A 6635-nucleotide genomic window follows, 5' to 3' on the forward strand; every position below is an offset into this window, starting at 1 on the left:
GTGACACAAGATGAATAATATATATAATGTTCCAGCAGATCTGAGAAAAAACTTGTGTTCACCAGTTTTACTATAATAAATGTACAGTTTAAATGGTAAATGTATGCTAAGGAAGTCAGTTGTTGCATGTACTCCTGCAGTAAAAGTGCAACTGACATTTTCCCCTCACATATTCCTTATTGAGGCAGGTTATTTGAAGTCAATTGATGTGTTTTTTAAGACCATTCTTAAAAGATGAAAATTGGAAACTGGTAGATGGTCCCAAAAAACACCCATATCTCATACTGGTCATATCTTCAGGAAACAGCAGACAGGAGCAAAAACATTGAGGAAACACACTTCGTACTCCTGTTAAAGGGCAATTTGAATCTACAATACAGAGTGACTACTTTGCTGTAAAGCACTGTGGTCACCTTTAGAGAGAAAAAAAACCTGGAGAAAATGAGATAATTGCATGTTGCAGTGTACTGCTAGACAGACAGTAAGTGATGGGACATGAGAGAGCAGCTCACCGGCAAGATTACACTTAATTCATGGCGTAATGTGAATGGATTGTCATTCACTGTTGAGATACTGACATGTTTTGCATCGCAGGTGTGGTAAAAGTGTTACCTTGTCTTTACATAAAGTGTTCACACACAAACATTTCTTTTACACACACCTGGCAATTAGCTGTTTGCAAAATAATCTCCATATAAATTATAGACCCAGCTTTCATGCCACCATTATTAGCATGCTGCAGGCACAGACTCATTTAGTGTCATTACAAGAGGCTCTCTGAGAGCCATCTCTACTGATAGGGTCAAATCCTCTAAATCCTTTTACACCACATTAGCTAACTGCCTCATATCCCGTCGTGACACGCCACTCAGCTAAGCTTAGCATACCCTCCTCAATGTGTCAACCAGTATGGCTTGAAATGACAGTGATAGTCGCATTATTAATGGAGGCAGGATTGTAAACTGTACGCTGCCAGTCAAAAGTTTTGGGCACATTTGGAACATTTTAGCTTTTTTGTCAATGCTCAGTAGTTGTAGATAATTATACTGCAAAATGAAAAAACAGTCTTCAGGTACAGACATAAAAGAAAAAACTGATGTGAGTGACTTTTATTATTCTCTCTAATTAAGGAGTTCTAACAGAAAACACACTGTAAATTTGTCTATAGACCTAATTGACATTTTCTATAAATGTCTATATTTTAAGTTGGTGACCATTCCAACACACCAGCTGAAATTATGTAACACCCCCAAACAGGTGCAACAATGCTAACTGGATGGAAGTGGAAGAACAGTCTGTACCACACAGCCCTCAAACAAAATTTAATGAGGCAAAATAAAATACTTGTAAAGAAACAAATCTGTTTGCTATATAAATAAAATAAACTTGTATCTTGAAAAACATCTATGTGGATGCATCACGGGACTTTAGGGCTGTTAACGATACACTCCCTGATGTTGTTAGAGTGCCCATACATGCTCCTATGTCCACTTAATTTCTGTGGATGTTTTGAAACTCAACATCAACAATAATGTGGTAGAAAATCTGGGGAAATCAAGTGATATATCTTTACATACAAAGATTTAGGCTACAGGTCATTGGTGGAGTAGAGTAAAGTGATAAATGTATGCCATTATTAATAAAATAAAAATATACACAAATCATGTTACTTGTAGAGTATGTGCTACTTAAAAGAAACAACTTTTATAGAACATACAGAACAATGTTTGAGATTAATCAGAATGTCAAAACAAGGGGGTGTTAATAACATTTTCCACCACAGTTAGAGTGCATATCTGTCAATAAGCAACAGCATCTTTTTAACTCTCAAGTTTTTGGATCTTTTAGATCTTTTGGCCTCTCAATAAAAATGCTGAAAAATATGGTGTCTTAAGCTCACCAGAATGACTCAAAGTGCTTGGAGGTCTTGCAGGTTATTGTGGTTTTCACTAAGCAAGGCAAAATGAGCTGTATGAAAATTCCAGCCTGGCAGCTAATATTTATGCTTCATGTGCAACCGCTGACTAGAATTGACAAAACTCTGCTACACTATCAACAAATAAAAGAAGTCAAGTGACATTTCTGACCCTTAGACAAGAGAAATAAAAGAGTTCAGGTCAAGCTCTTTAATTCATTAGCTTGGTGCTGGACGGATAAGTGTGTGTGTATCTAGGTTTGTGTGTATGTGAGTGTCCAGTGCTTACAGAGAACTGTGTGCTCACAAATGTGTGCGAACAACAATGTTAATGTGTCTGTGTTTGTGTGTGTTTTTACACCCTGCCTAGAGCGTCTGGTGGCAGCATCTCCCTGCCTTGTGCACTGGGGAGCTGCAATCTGTTCCTTCAGGGGGGAAAAGGGGCATTGGCATCATGTCCAATTCATGACCTGACTCATTCTCTCAGCCACCACATCCTCAAAGCTGCAGGCAGTTCACACCACTTACCAGAAGAGGGCGATCACACTCAATACAAACTGGACTATGGGTCTGCCAAGTTCCATCACTGTCTGATGTTTTTATACAGTGTGTAGGCAAGTTCTCTCTCTCTCATACACACACATTTGGGTGAACTCTTTATGGGGATTTTCTTGTTCAAGTCAGAGTGAAGAGAATCATATGTCAGTCACAGGAACTGACAGAGAGCATTAGCGATGCTTATGAAAAGCTGTGTGTGGGTGTCACTGATACAGATCCTTTTTCATCTCAGAACAAATCAGTTAACACAAAAATGATGAAAAGCAAAAACTCATAGAGCAACATTGTCTCTGAGGCAGCTGATACTTTCTGTGTCTATATTGTCAGGGAGTGACAGTATTCAGCCTAAATTTCTGAAAAGTTGATGCTAATTTGTTTTGGGATGAAAATGAATAAAAACGACTGATAAAGATGTAAAATACTGGGGCAAAATTCAAACTATATAAAATACTGGGATCAGTTATGATCTTTAACATCCCAAAATGGTTGAACCCTACAAGGGAACTTCATATTTGATATAAAACACTTCATCATTACAGGGTCTTTAGCCTTCCCTATTTGCTTTAAATAAAACTCCTGTCAATATTTGACTATGATAAATTACTAAATGAAGATTTAATCCATCCTGATCATCATTGAATTCATATATTTGTGAATATTTCCAAATCCAAATGTGTCCTCAGTTAAGATAAAGTGAGAATGCTCATTTCCAGCTTCTTCATTCACAAACCTAACCTTTACCATCATGGAAATATTTAAACTGATTGCTAGATTCAAGATCAAAAAGCCTCTGGGCTGCCTGTCTTGTAGCCTTTTAGACCAGTTGCCAATTTCTGGATTGGCAAGTCTGTAGGCAGCCAGATTTAAATGAGAGGCTGTGCAAAGGACATCAACACTATACAGAGAGGCAGTTTGTCAGAGCAGAGCTCAGTCAGTCAGCCCTGAGCCCATCTGCTCCATAGGCTTACAGCACTGCCCTGGAACACAGGGGGGCAGATTTGTGTGTGTGCTTGTGTGCTGTGCAGAAAGGCAATGTGAGTTACATGTGACAAGGGAGGCAAATGCTTACAGACTGCTGGTGAGGAGGAAGGGACAGAAGGAGGTGAGGGAAAAACTGTGGGGAGAAAGGTGTGGGTTTTGACGGCAGTGAAAATGAAAGCAATCTAAAGGGAATGAGAAGGTGTGAAAATGAGTAAATGTGTTGTCAACTGTTCACCGGGGAAAAGGTGAAGAAATATCAAGAAGTAGGGGGAGATGAGAGACAGAAAGCAGCATGTGGGAAGGAAGATAGCAAGGATGAGGAAGAAAGAGAAAGGATGGTGTCAGAAGAGTTATGCGTTGAATTTCTGCATACGTAAATCAGAAAAGCCCAAGTTTTTAGTTGAGGAGAAGACACCCAATGATACTGGAGGAGGAGATGTGTGTCAGTTAGCAGAATGTTTGATGCATGCGTTTATCCCAGAAAAAGGTGTGAGGGTGTAAATTAGTGTGAATATGTGCAGCATATGTGTGCGCAAGACAATAATTGCCTATGACTGCTTGAGAAATTTGAATTTTCGTAGCTTTTTGCTAAGTTATGAGGCTTCATGCGTTCAAGTGAGAAGTAACGGAATAATTTGTTAGTCACTGAATGCCTCTGAGTTACCGTGTGTTTGTGAGTGAATGCACAAACTGTCACTTGCATGTATGTGCGTAATTAATAATAAATAGTGTGTATGTCGGCATGTGTGTGTGTGTGTGTGTGTGTGTGTGTGTTAAGCAGTCTAACCTTGTCCTAATTACACTCTATCTGTTCCATCAGTGCTGTGCTCTGGCCTATTTTCACAGCTATAAATTTACCACTCTCCCCGCTGTTGTGATAGATGACCCACTCATTTTAGCCTATCTCTGAAGACTGTGAGCCAGAAAGGAAGCCAGTAAAAGACAGTGGCACCACTTCATTGCTTATGATGGTGATGGAACTTTCCATGCCCTAAAAACTGTTTCTGTTTTTGAAGTTAGTGCACTCAAACTGTATGATGTGGTGTTGTGACCATACTCATTTTCAGGATGAGGAAATCTTACAGTAATAATAAAAAGTATAAAAAATACAGTGAATTCAATGGAGCTGAACATGCTCCATTGAATGTAGAGATCTCAAGAGTGTTGTGAATGCCTTTATTAAAATAGTGTTTCCTAGTTGTCCTTGGGTCTAACAGCTACAACATGTTAACCACTCATATTTTGCATAGTTAGACTAAAAAATGTTATTCCTTATCTTTTCTATAATTCAAACCAATGCAGAAAAAGCCGATTCTGACTGCAAATCAGCACAAAAAATATGTCTGTATAAACCAAAAATACTGCATATTTCAAAGTAAAACAAAGGAAAGTGAAAATATTAAACCATTAAATTGTATGATGATATAAAATATGGATTTTTTTTTTTTTTTACTTTGACCTCTCATCTGTGTGGCAGCAGTTATCTTGGCCAAGTTCCAGCATAAACCATCCACTCCCACCCATTTGACCTTGCTGATTTCGCTTTGTGGGGATGTTGGGACAGCCTACCTGTAGGTGTGAAGGCAACTGCATGGAAACTCCACTGAGCGAATCAGCAGGCAGAGATTCAAACAACAATTCATGTGTGGACTAGTGTATATAATGCCCATGAACAACTTCATCCGTAACTGTTTAGTCATGGCAGTTTCATAGCAACTAGTGCAGTACCCGTTCAAAACTTGTCTGTCAGGAATGGGCTGATTATAACACAGATGTTATAAATATGCAGTCTAATCATTTCAAGTACAATGAGGGCTGCATTTAAAAATAAAATAAAGCACATCCTTAAATAAAGTAGCTCAATCATATTGGGTTCTTAGATCGTTCCTATTTTCTGTGCCTTCAGCTTGGATTTGAGTGAGTCCGTTTGCTCTAAAGATTTGTTCCAAGTGTGTCGTGTTGCTTCAATATCACCACAGTCTTGGAGCATATGAGACAAACTGGTTTTGATCTGCCCGTGGAAGTATTTCCTTTGTTTTATGCATGTCACTACAGTTATTGAGTATGGGGGGACCAAAGTATGTATGTACATCATAAATACATATATGTACAGGCAGGCAGGCAGGCAGGCAGGCAGGCAGGCAGGCAGACAGGCAGACAGACAGGCAGACAGACAGACAGACAGACAGATTCCTTTCTTTCAAAAGAGATTGTCATATAACATTTAAAGATAATTTGAGAATGTTTTGGACTCGAATGGTCTAATTAATTCAGTACTTAGATGCCCATATGTGTATTCAAAGATTTATTCTCATTAATTGTTCCTGCTGTCCATTCTGGCAATAACGTTAGCGTTCTCCCTGTGTGAGTGATGGGGACAAAGTGCATAATTCTTGTTCCTTGCAAAATTGCATTTAAGAGTCTTCCAACGTTAGCTCTTGGGGTTTTGTCAGACATTGTTAACTTCTAATTGGACAGCAGTGTAGGGGTAATAACACAAAGACAGAGTTTTGTACCAAACTTTGGAAGATATCCACTTGATTTGGCAAAGTTAGACTACATGAAACTGACTGTGGAATCTGCCCCCCCCCCCTCTTTTACATTGGAGTTGTTCTTGGAGGGGATTTCTTCACAGCCAGTATGACCAGGATTACAGTGACTAATAACTCATTTAGTGCACATATGGACATGAGCGTATTGCCAAGGATAGACTTGAAAAATTGTTCCTGAACCTTTCTTTATTAAATCTACATTTCCATGACTAATGCTAACAATATCCTACAAAATGCAGGGAGCAGGTAGTTTCTTAAATTTAGCTTCTTGAATTAACCTCATATTCAAAAGGACTAACCAATCTGAACCTAATTCTAAGATGAAGACATGGTGAGCAAGTGCTACAGTATTTGAAAGTACATTTTTATATTTGGGACTAACACACACATGGGTGTCTCTTGCTGGGTGTTACACACGGCGAAGCACAGAGGGAGGCGAAGGTTGTGGGTTACAGCTGTGGCCTCCATCTCTAGATCCAGGGCAAATCAGAAGGACTAATGCAAGCAGACATGGAAATGTGCACATATGCACGCACGCATGCACACACAGACACTAGCATATTTTTACGAATGCACATATATTACAATGCTTGAACGCAAAGACACCATTTAGACACAGACTTAAAAAA

The sequence above is a fragment of the Scomber japonicus genome, chromosome 3 (genome assembly GCF_027409825.1).
Source record: "Scomber japonicus isolate fScoJap1 chromosome 3, fScoJap1.pri, whole genome shotgun sequence".
Taxonomy (NCBI): Eukaryota; Metazoa; Chordata; class Actinopteri; order Scombriformes; family Scombridae; genus Scomber; species Scomber japonicus.